Source organism: Patiria miniata, unplaced genomic scaffold (genome assembly GCF_015706575.1).
Source record: "Patiria miniata isolate m_02_andy unplaced genomic scaffold, ASM1570657v1 HiC_scaffold_10, whole genome shotgun sequence".
Taxonomy (NCBI): domain Eukaryota; kingdom Metazoa; phylum Echinodermata; class Asteroidea; order Valvatida; family Asterinidae; genus Patiria; species Patiria miniata.
In genome coordinates this window covers 21,091,257-21,103,743 of record NW_024037048.1, presented here as the reverse complement: position 1 = coordinate 21,103,743, position 12,487 = coordinate 21,091,257, and the positions used below count along the sequence as shown (strand labels likewise).

Sequence of the window (12,487 nt, the reverse complement as noted above, 5' to 3'; positions counted from 1 at the left end):
CGAGAGACCGCATTGAACAAGGCTATTAACGACGTTGCTTGCACATGTACGCAAGTACGACGTACGGTACCATGTACACGTACGGGCGCCGCATGTACATGTTCATCGTACAAGACCAGGTTTTTCTGTGACACATCTCGTTCACATAATGATACAGAAAGGGGGAAAGGAAAACTTTTAATCATTTCACAAAACCCTACTGTGAATATATCTCGATATTTAAATGAACATTGCAAGATATCTGCAATGATTCGTTGGACATTAATTTTGTGCGTAAACTTTGAGAATGGAAGAATTACTTCTCTCTTTAAAAACAACTTATTTTATTCGTCTTTATTCATGCTTTCTTTAAAAAAAAATTATTTTACGAATGTAAATTTATTAATTTTATGTACATATTATGCATATTAAATTGATCCCTGCTTTTCTTTTCAATCATTGTTTTAATTTGAAAATAGTTAAGAAGTTTTTTTTTTAAATACCTCCCTATAATATCTAAAAGGACTGATGATGCGACCGGAAGAACTAATTACTTAACAGTTCAATTCCGTATTCACTTTCATGCATTTCTATTTCTATTGAAATTCTATTTTTTTATGATGTTCATTTATGATAACAGACCGTCACTAAAATGATTGTATTGTATGGTATACCGAGTGCGGATCCCAGGTGCGTAAGCAGCGCTACTTGCAACCGCGCTTGCAGCATAGCTACTTGCATTGGAGATATGAAGACACCATCAAACGAATGTCGTTCATTGTCCAATCACAAAATGGCAACAAGGCTACGACTATTGCGCAGTACATACAGAAAAAAACATCGATGTTTCGTCCCAAATAATGTCAAAATTAGACACTTTAGAAATATGTTTTATTATCATAAATGAGAGGCAATGACGGGATATGATGTTTTCTTTAGGAAATAAATGAGAAAGGGGTATAATTTATATGCTAAGGTGTGTTTTAGGGGAATTTTCGCCAACATTTTTGCAATGCGGGATGAATTTATTCGCGTATCGAAGACTTTTAAAAGCCTTCAATAAAAGCGAAACGCAGTTTTTCAGAAGAAATCTTTATGTTGATACCATTATTCAGTTATGAAAATAGCCAAATCATACTTTTTCTTGGTCGGGTCGACATTTTAAAATAAAATATAGACGTTGAAAGTCAGACTACAATTCCAAAGCTTCGCTGAGAATTCGGGCTGCTGCATCGCTGGTTTACGATCTAGTATCCCACTAATACATGCAAACTGGCGCGCGGGTACCAACTGGCCTAGCGCCGCGTGTGTTGTGTACACAAAAGCGCCGTACAACGTGTACACATGTACATGTACATTGTACATGTGTACGTACGTAAAACCATCGCATTCGGGACGATCGCAAGACATTGAAAAAAAATGCATAAAATGCAAAACAGATTACATAGAAATAAAGAACCATCTATATCTGTCTTTAGATGAAAACACTCACTGTGGACAAAATAAACACACAATCCGAAATTCACAAATGTTTAGTGTACATGTACAGTGAGTGAGTGTTGTACAGCATATTAAAGCAGCACAATCCAAAACCAAGCATGAATTTGCCATCAGTATAGCTAGACACTCTATCCTCTTAATTTTCTGGGGGAAGTTGCTGACAATTAATTGGATCTATAGCTTAAACAAAACAATAACAAATAGGTTTTTGTTTGGCAATAAACGCATTCTTTATTTCACAACCAATCCATATCATTTAAAAAAAAAAGTTTCATTTACAGAAGTGAAACTTCACAACAGCCATATTTTACAAGTAAATAAAGTGCACATGTAATGCAGGCATGAACTCAACTAGTGAAATCAGGTGTGGCAATTTATAAAACTATGAAAAGTCTGAAAAATTAAGTAGGGTAGTTGCAGTTGATTAAGAGAAAGTGATTCAAAAATTCAACTTTATGAAAGGGCAAATGGATTTAAGCATACCCTCACACCTGAAGACAGTAAAGGTTTTTTTTATATTTATTTATTATTAATACTTTGTTGGAGAAAGGAGCTTGCAGTTCAACTGCACTATTTCATAAGTGGTGGTGATGGCAATTTCAGGTTTCAAATTTTCGCTTAATTAAAATTTCACATACGTACGTGTACACATACCTGGATGACCTGCCCCCCCCCCCCCTCAGATTTACAAAGCACTACATCGCTTCACAATTTGATGCAAACACAGTCCACTGTGAAGTTCTTTTCCAGTGTGAATGCATCATACATCGTCAATTTTGTTAAATATTTTAGAAAAGTTTTCACAAGTACAATCGACGACTCTTTGTTGACTTTTCGACGACTACTGTTCTTTGAATAAATACATAACATGAAAATACATGAACATCTACATGTAGTCACCTTTTGTCCTTTGAATACACTACGACGTGTCGCACTTACAGCATATTTTGTAAAATGAATCACAGGATGCGTCATCCTAGGGATACAACGATGCATCGTAGGTTACAATAAGTTTCATGAAATCAGGTACAGATTGTCATCGTCACTACGAACGACACTCTCGCACCCGTGTGTGCGCTGTACGCGCGCGTGTTTACAGAACCGGGATATTTTGGGTTTTACGAACTGATATCCGCCACAGTGCGGCACTTTTAGAGTGACCCCGTACATTTTTGTTTTCACGAACTGACACCCAAGCATGATGCGGCAATATCCGTGTACTTGTGCGATTATACATGTACACATTTTTCATTAAAAAGCGATTTAATTGGTAAAATTAAGATCAGTGTCAGTTCGTGAAACCGAAAATGCATGGGTGCGCTCTAAAAGTGTTGCACTGTGGGGGATGTCAGTTTGTGAAACCCAAAATATCCCGAATCTGTAAATACTCAAGTGTGCGCAAGTGTCAGTTTGTGGTGACATTGACAAGATATATACCATCTGAAATGGCAATAAGGACAAAACAGAAACTGTCCTGATCAAAGATTACCTCCAGTTATCTCCTAAATTCCCAAACTATCTCAATTCTCTCAACCCCCCCCCCCCCCCCCCCCCCCGGCAGTAAGATATTCATTATGAAATGTTTACGTCAACTATGTTATTCAAGCATATGGGACAGGGAGGCAGCGAACAGACTACACCTACCACTCCCAATTCAGATCACACTAAAAGTATTTGTACATGTACTCCACACCATGGACTATTTAGAAAGGTTCAGAGTGGGGGTTGGGCTGTTTGAATGAACATGGCCATGTCATGGCATGGTCAGGAACTGATACGGAGTTCAATCGCAATGGGTGGGTAGTACAGATCAGATGCGGAGGAATCCAAAGCTTGTCCATTATACGCGGCCATGCATGTCGTTGCCATCTTCAATCCACAAATAGGAAGAAACTCTTCAAAACCTGAAAGCACAACAAGAATATAACAAATGGAACAAAGTCAAAGGGATACTTTGAGATGCATGGTGACAGCAAATACACCAGTCCTTTTCTGGTGTTGACGTCAATTTGAACATGTGCTCATTAGGTTAAATGTGACGTAAAAAAAATGAAAAGGACAGGTAAAAGGAAGCGTCTCAAAAGTCTCTGTTGAAAATTATTGCCAGGTTATTTTCAAGATTGTTGTCTGTGCCTTTGCTGGGATTTTTCTTGCATTGAATATGAGTGTTAAAAACTATAGAAGATAAGAAAGTTTCATATTTTATCTTTTTCTATAGGCACAGACATACATGTACAATGTACATGTAAACATGTACTTGTACATGATGTATGTACATACATGCCATGATCAATTTCTAAGTAAAATAATATCAAGATGCTCACCGATGAAAATTGTCAAATTTTCTGAAGGTATCCTTCGTCAGGGCAGGGTACGTCATCTGCGTGTCATGGTGGAATGCCGTACACTCCGCATAAGAAGAACTGTAGGCAAACCTCCTCCACAGCGTCCGAGAGACAACCAATAGGTCTAGATGGCAAATTAAAGTACACATTCAAGTTCATGTACAGTTACGTGACGTTTGTGTTTGTACACAACGAGAACAAGAGCATGCATTACATGGGTTTCGAGTAAACTCCGTACCCAACAACCACTGTTACCGACTCGGTCCCTAACAGGCGGGTCTGACCGTCTGAGACAGCATGGCCAACTCAGTTCCACTTCCAGGTCAACTTGGTCCCAGGTACAAATGTATAAAAGTCGGTCCAATGTCAACTAAGGGGGTAAGTCTCAAGTCATTTTAGTCCCAGGTCAAATTTGAAATTAATGGAAAAAATATTCTACAATTTGTAGAATATTTTTTCCATTAATTTCAAATTACAAAAAAAAAAGTACAATTATATGACTGAGTGAGGGCAAAAAAGAAATAGCCTAATGTATTGACGGCCCTGGCAATGTAACCTACATGTAGGGCCTACATGTCAAATCCTTTGTTTACGCATTTAGAACATACATGTACAGTACACAGTTTCCTTGAGAAGTTTTCAAGAACAATGTCAGGCTCCTGCCTGCAAAGAATGACCTCCATTCCTCCATCATCATTCATGTTCCTGCATGATGCATGCCATTGCCAGCAAATCCTGACCACGCTGACTAAAATTTACATGAAATTTAAAAATCATAATGAAATTGGAGGATTCAGGACTGTTACTGTTAGGATTAAGGAATGCATTGTGATTATTTATTACGAATACGATTTTCTGGGTAATTGCAACTAGCAAGGCACACTGGGCAGAAATATTTCTTAGATGAAAGTCTTCTACATACACGAGTCGTTGCGTCGTCCAAAAGTGCGTGCTATGGGATAGCTCAAGGCGCCTACACTACGACTGTTTCATGTACGACATTACTGTAATAACTTCCTGTCATGGCGCGGCGTACGTACACAAAATCCTTGTGTCGCAGGCTAAAAACAAGGAAAAACTACAAAAACTACATCTTCTGAGCAGAGTAAATACATAATCTATAGGCTTACCTTTGAGATTTCCGTCTGAATCTCCGAAATCATGCCAAAACATGGCCACGAAGGTCCCCACTCGTCACGCCATGACACATGTACACTTCGTACGTTGCGACTTGACGAATTCCTGTTTTATTCACCCTCAATATTGGCTAAAATCTCACGAAAGCATGTCGACCCAAACCTTTTGTCCATATCAACGCGAACCTAGATAACTCATTTATTGATAGATTGACCAAGTAGGCTATGCGTCACAAAACTGCATTTTACTTTATAAATGATGTTTTCTCGAAGTGGAAATGACGGCACGAAAACGCTAAATCGTACTAGTCCGAGTAGCTTGGACCCAACTTATCGCCTTTTTTAACATTTGGACATGGTCTGGCGATAGTGGGGTCTAATACCGCGACCTGGACATGCAACATCATCCTGTCACTGTCCCAAAAACCAACATTTCCAACAAAAAACATCAGATTTCACCTTCAAAACGGCCTCCAAATTACTAGATATGCCACCTAAGGTACAAGTAGACATCGATAATTAAGATGGTTGTACTGAAGTTTACTTACGATCCGGAAAAAACTGAAATTTTCCGTTCATTTCGGAGAGCTCGTGCTCCCCTCGCGATCTTGAACACGTTAAATTTCCGATCGTGTTTAATGTTTGAACGGCGCGATTTCCTCTACATGCCCAGCGAACATTCGATGGTCCCCGTATCCCGAGTGCGATTCCGTTACCGAGCGCGCGCGACGCATCATTATGATAATGATAGACTGGATCACGTTTGTAAACACATGTGCATTTCAAACGATAATAGGGAGTCGGGAACTAGCGCAGCTTTTATGGCGGGTACCAGTTCAAGCTGGTTCCCGATTCCCTTTTACCGTTGGAAATGCACATGTACAGTGTATGTGTTTACAAACGTGACTCATTATGTTGGTTTTTGGGACAGTGACAGGATGATGTTGTCCAGGTCGCGGTATTAGCTTGGACCCCACTATCGCCAGACCATGTCCAAATGTTAAAAAAGGCGATAAGTTGGGTCCAAGTTACTCGGACTAAAATCGTACCAGGTCACAAGTCACACGCTGCATAAAAAACACACATTATCATAATTTGTGCACGCTAGATGGCAACTGTCGACCGTACATAGCTTCATTGATGGTTTGTAAAGCCTTATTTGTTAATCTGTTGCATATTCATTTTAATAAACCAATCAATTTTTATATCTTTCGCGGGGTATTTAAATCCACCAACGAAACAAAGGGATCGCTAGCGCTGTGCGTAAGGTTTATTTACATCGCGCTAGGTTGTCACGTGGTATTACCACTAACTCCATCTCGCCAACAGAGGGCGTACTTTTTATGCGTGAAACTGCCGGTGTAGCGTGAATATCCGACTCCATGAAATGTGGACTCATTGGTAGTACTGCGCACGCGTGAGTACGATACTATGCTATTTTTAGGATCGTTTCGTGAGAGTGAGCTGTCACGTGCGAGGGATCAACCAATAATAGGGAAATAGGGGTCCGATTTTCATAGGAGTCGGATTTTCATGTGACACCGTGATGATGGTTAGTCACTTCAATTATCTCTTCTAAAAATATCCTCCAAGCCATGATGGTTTTCATTTCAATAATCCCTTCTTAAAATATCCTCCTAGCCGTGATGATAAGTTTACTCAATTATCCCGTTAAAAAAAAACCCTCCTAGCCGTGGTGATTAGCCTCCTCAATCATCCCTTTTAACCCTAAAGGGGCCGGGTTATTTTGACCATCTCTCAGCCGGGGGGGGGGGGGCGGATTCGGCCCCCCCCCTAAGATCTCGGCCATCGAGAGACGAAAAATTTTGAAACTCAATACATGCATAGAGCAACTTTTCCTTGACATACCCAAGAAATTTCATGACTATAGGTCAAAGGGGTTTGGAATTATGGCTAATTAATTATTCATATGTACGAATGGCAATTCTGCTCTGTGTACACGACGTATATGCAAAAATTCAGTTTTCACGGCGCGTAGCGCCGGAAATTTTTTCGCTACGCGGCAACCCGTGGTCCGATTTTTATGTTTTTGGTATCAAAAGATGCGCAAAGCTCGAGGCTAAAAAGTCATAACAGCTCGGGTCGCGAAAATTTTTTTTTTAGAGGCTATCACGGAAAATGTTGAAGGGGGGGGGGGGGGCGGATTCCGCCGCCCCGGCCCTTTTAGGGTTAAAAACAAATATCCTCCAAGCAATGATGGTTAGTCTCCTCAATGATCACATCTAAAAATTATCTTCCAAGCATTGATGGTTTGTCTGTTCAATAATCTCGTCTGAAAAATATTCTCCAAGCCGTGATGTTTTTTATTTCAATAAGCCCTTCTAAATAAAAATATCCTCCTAGCCATGATGAGAAGTCTCCTCAATTATTCCTTCTCAAAAATCTCCTCGTCTCCTCAAAAATCTTCCAAGCCGTGATGGATTGTGTGTTCAATAATCTCTTCTAAAAATATCTTCCTAGCCATGATGGTTTGTCTCCTCAGTTATCCCTTCTAAAAATATCCTCCTAGCCATGATGGTTAGTCTCCTCAATTATCCCTTCTAAAAATATCCTCCTAGCCGTTATGATTAGTATCCTCAATTATCCCTTCTCAAAAAATATCTTGCAAGCCGTGATGGAAAGTGTGTTCAATAATCTCTTCTGAAACATATCCTCCAAGTCAAGATGACAAGTCTCCTCAATTATACCTTCAAAAACTATCCTCCTAGCCATGATGGTTTTCATTCAATAATCCCTCTGAAAAATATCCCCCTAACCGTGATGAATAGCCTCCTTAATTATCCCTTCTAAAAAAATATCCTCCAAGCATTGATAGTTAGTCTCCTCCATTATCCCTTCAAAAATATCTTCCTAGCCGTGATGATGTCTCCTCAATTATCCCTTCAAAAGAATATCCTCCGAGCCATGATGGTTTTCATTCATTAATCCCTCTGAAAAATATCCTCCTAACCGTAATTATAAGTCTCCTCAATTATCCCTTCTAAAAAAATATCCTCCAAGCAATGATAGTTAGTCTGCCCCCATTATCCCTTCAAAAATATCTTCCTAGCCGTGATGATTAATCTCCTCAATTATCCCTTTAAAAAAATATCCCCCTAGTCATGATGGTTAGTCTCCTCATTTAGCCCTTCTAAAAAATATCCTCCAGGCCATGATGGTTAGTCTCCTCAATGATCACATCTAAAACATATCTTCCAAGCCGTTTGTCAATAAGCTTGTGGCATTGAAATCGTTTGTAATTTGATACCTGATGGCGTCATTATGACGTCAGAGTTATATACTCACTTCGGATTCAGGGTTGGTGTTTGTTCAAGGTTTCCAGTTTATACCATGTACCGTTGAGGAAAAAAAATCGTACAGAATTATTGCCTGGAATAAAAAAGAAGGAAGAAAAAAAAGGAAAGAAAGGGATAAAATAATTCTTACCATTTCAAAACCGTGATCGGGTCGTGCACGATCACACAAACATATCAGGTTTTTGTTGTTCGGAATGAGGAATTCCTGTCTGACAATATTTCCGCTACTACTTCCATTTTGGACTCTCAAAACGAAATTGTCGAAATAATGACTGTTTTCTTTACTTCTTCGCAAACTCATTTGGATTCTTGTCGCTATGGATAGCGAACTAAATTTTTGGAATATGTTATTGTCAACAACACGGTTGTTCAGGTTCGACTGGTTTTGATCACATTTTGGCTGCATTTTTTTGTCAAGGGTACAGTACATCAGGTTCCCTGCTGTGATTCAGAACAGTTGAAATTGATCGTGATTCGTACTTATTCCAAATACTTTACGCACTTGTGATTTACATCAGGTTCCCCGCTGCGATGTTACTTTATTATTTTAATTGTCAAACATGAAATCCTGGTTCGATGTACTCACACTTTTTCCGGCAATGAGAGTCTTTTGGACATTTTTTGACATGAGATCGATTAATTAAAGCAGAATATGTATGCTCCTTAATTGTGACTCCTGCAACTTCAAATTCGAGCAATGTTGAACAATTAAGAGGAACATAGGATCTTTTGCCCTTGGTGTTTTTTTTGGTTAAAAGCAACAAAATTGATCAAAATCTGAAGTATAGGGTGTATATCTAGTAACCTGTTGCAATTTCAGCGCATTCTATACTTTTGAGAAAAGAGAAAACGCAGTTTCGAAGGTTTGCGGAAATGTAATCGGGAAAAATGGACCGCTCGACTAAACTAAATAAAACTAAATGCTTGGGGAACTCACTTAAGAAAACCTAATTAATCTAATGATCGAATAGGGTAAAGACGCGAGGAAATGCAAGAAGTGGGACAGTGACTCAAAATGTAGGTTTCCTCAATAAACAAAAATAAGAAAAATAACTTTATTGATACTAAAGCAATGACCAAAAGCCAAACCAGTGTAACCTTAACCAAGACCAACACACAGTAAAACTATTAAACGAAACCCAGAATTGAAACAATTAAAAACACAGTGCCAAAGAAAGTTATAGATTAAAATCAAAATGGCTTTCAAACCTGTTAAATAAAACAACAAAAAATACAATCGATTAAAATACACTTCTTCAATCAAATTTAAGAAACACAAAGTCTTAAACATTGAATCCAAACTAAGTTTATAACAAAAGATACTTCCAAGTCCGATCTTTAAAATACAACTTTAGAATGAAATTCCAAAGAAATAAAGGAATAATATGATTGTAAACAACTGATTCTTCTCAGAACCACACAACTCAAAATTATTCACATGGTGTTACCGCAAACCTTATATTCTTTTTTACATGTTTACCATGCAAACATACAAGTCTCATTTAAGAGTAAACGTATGCTCAACTGGATGCCGTTGCTTACACACGCAAAAGAGTGTGCCAGCCGGCACACTATTTTAAAAAACAGCAAAGCCTTCATTTTACTTATTTTATTTTACGCTTAATCAGGCGGAATAATTTTACAGGTTGTTTGAAACCAGTTCTATTGTGAAGTACACTTTCTGTACATTTGCAAGTGATCTTAACTAATTTTAACTTGTTTTTTTGTATAGATGTTTCTCAAAAAAAAAACAACCACCGCCCGCACGTGAGTCTAGTCAGGGCCGTTGATGAACGAATTCCTACCGGAATTATTACTCGTTTTTGTTGATATTATTTTCAGCCAGCAATCTGCTCGAGTGCTGAGGATTCCTTTCGTGAGAGAATTCAAGAACGTTACACTGATTCAGGTGAGTATCTGCTATTTGACATATCCTCACACAACTGTCAGAATTGAGCGTTTATTTAATGGCAGACTTTATCTTTTTGTGTGCATCGATAAACGTTGTTGTCAAAACTGTAACAGAGAACGTCCTTGAAGGAAATTTATCATTAATATAGGTTTTCCGATCGAATTTGTCCAATGTGCATTCAAATTCAATTTCCTTTATTCAAAGTAAGGGATGCATACCCCTTGCTATTCAAAATAGATTTGTTTCTCTTACGAATTGTCGATGTGTATATGTGTTTTAGTTATTAAGGTAAAAACAACTACTTTGATCCGATTTTGGGCGTCTGCATGCCAAAGGAATTTTCATTTTTTGCGCACAATTGAACCCGCCCTGCGAGAAGCGAATTATTGTCTGACAGCCAATAATTTAAAGTTTGTGAAGCAATAATTCAGTAACTAAACTTTGTCGGATTTTTTTCCGTTCCATTACTAATTCAAAAGTAAATATATTATATATTTTCAGAAAAATAGCAATTGAAATGAAATTGTGGAGGTGAAACTCGAAGATAGTACGGGAACTGCATCTTTAAACTAAAGCAATGTTGATAATACAGACACTCAAACCGTTGCTAGACATGCCATTTTTTGTATAGCAACACCATCAATTTAGATTTCATTCTCAGACAATCAGATTCCTCGTCAAATTCACCAGGGTGCCTCGAACTAATGGCGAAACACGCTAAGTTTAATTGTCATTTTGTTTGATCTATTCACAATTAGGCCCCAAAAAATAATAAGTCGGTCTCTGGTCAGCGCGCGCGTCGATTTTAATCATGCGCGTCGATCTTTTTTTTTTCCAAAATGTTCCGCGGTAGCTCCAACAGCGCCCTCTATTTCCGCACCTCCTCAATGTGTTTTTAACCAAAGAGCACCAAGGAATGGGAAATTGCACCAAGGCAAATGATCGAAAGCACCAAGGCAAATCACGGAGGACACCAATGTACATGAGGACACCAAAAAAGCAAAATAGTACCCACCTTGTCTGTACAATCCAAGCTTGAAGAAAAAAAAAAAAAGCAAAAAAAAAAAAAAAGCCGCGTGGCCGCGTCAATTCCGGAACTTTGGTCTGACCAGAGACCGATTTTTTTTTTTTTGGCCTTAGATTCACAAAAGTAAAAAAATAACTTAATGAAAATAAGTATTGATTGCATCAATTGCTAGTTATTGTTTAAGCGGATTAGTTAGCATGTATATACATGTAATGTTATATTCTTAATCATGTTCTCATGATTTACTAAATTGTGTCCGCAATTACCGTTCTAATTCTTTGTTGCTCGTTGATCACGTTGTTATTCGTTTGTGATTGTTTATAACGTCAGTGAATCATAATATAGTTTTCCCATCCAATTTCGCAACTTACTCATGAAGTCGCAATGTTTACTCTTCAAATGGTCGCAGTTAGAGCGTTCGATTTTTTGGGATATTTACAACAACAAAAGGCGTGTGGACAGCATTTTTCGTGCTAAAAAAATCATTCTATTTTTTATTGGAGTTTTCACCGAGTAGGCGTATTTGTTATAGAGGAAGTATTCATTTTCAGCGAAAGTGCAGTAAAATCAGGAGTCATCTTAATCTGGCATTAGCGATTCGCTAAACGTCAATCGCATTGGCGATAAGAAAGGAAATTAAATAATTCGCTCTTTTTATTTCCACAGAGTGATTACAACAATAAACAAACTGCTCACTTCGGTTTACATATACAGATCTCTCTTTTGAGTGCTCAGAATGTATTTTCTTCTATCACTTTAACATTTTACATTTTTAAACTTCTGTTTTGAAATTTGTTAGGCATTCAATATTTTCTTCGAAATAGCTGTAAATTCCTTGATCAAACTTTTTCAAAAGCCATGTCATTAATTTTAAACTGTTTTGCAACACTATAACACAACATCTTAAGCAACTTATGTCATTGAACACGTGCTACTTTTATAAACGTACGCATCAAATTGAATTCTCGAGCGGGACTGAAATCCAAAGCGTAAGAAAATCAAGGCACAAGTCACGTTTTGATGCCTACTTTTTTACTCGTGAATGAAAATACTCTGAACAATTGCGAACTTTCGCTAAATTCAACCGGGTGTTCAAAACGCTTGCCCATGTTTTTAAATATTGAATGAGCAAGGTGTGGCATTGAAATTTGAATGACTTACTACTGCGTCATAAGTAGATGCAGGCGATTTGAATAAACGTTTCAATAGAAATATTGGACTAATTTCAAGCATCAGTCAATGTCGTGAGAAATCCAACAATGTGCCATAAA

The 12,487-nt window shown here is 38.0% G+C and overlaps 1 long non-coding RNA gene across 1 annotated transcript; it reads right to left on the bottom strand.

The window, feature by feature from the left end:
- Positions 1-1,739: 1,739 nt before the first annotated feature.
- LOC119739793 lies at positions 1,740-5,344 on the bottom strand. Its single transcript, XR_005272629.1, has 3 exons — positions 4,955-5,344; positions 3,804-3,948; positions 1,740-3,383 (listed from the first exon to the last, which is right to left on the bottom strand). It is a non-coding gene; the product is annotated as an uncharacterized LOC119739793 (long non-coding RNA).
- Between the last annotated feature and the right edge of the window lie 7,143 nt (positions 5,345-12,487).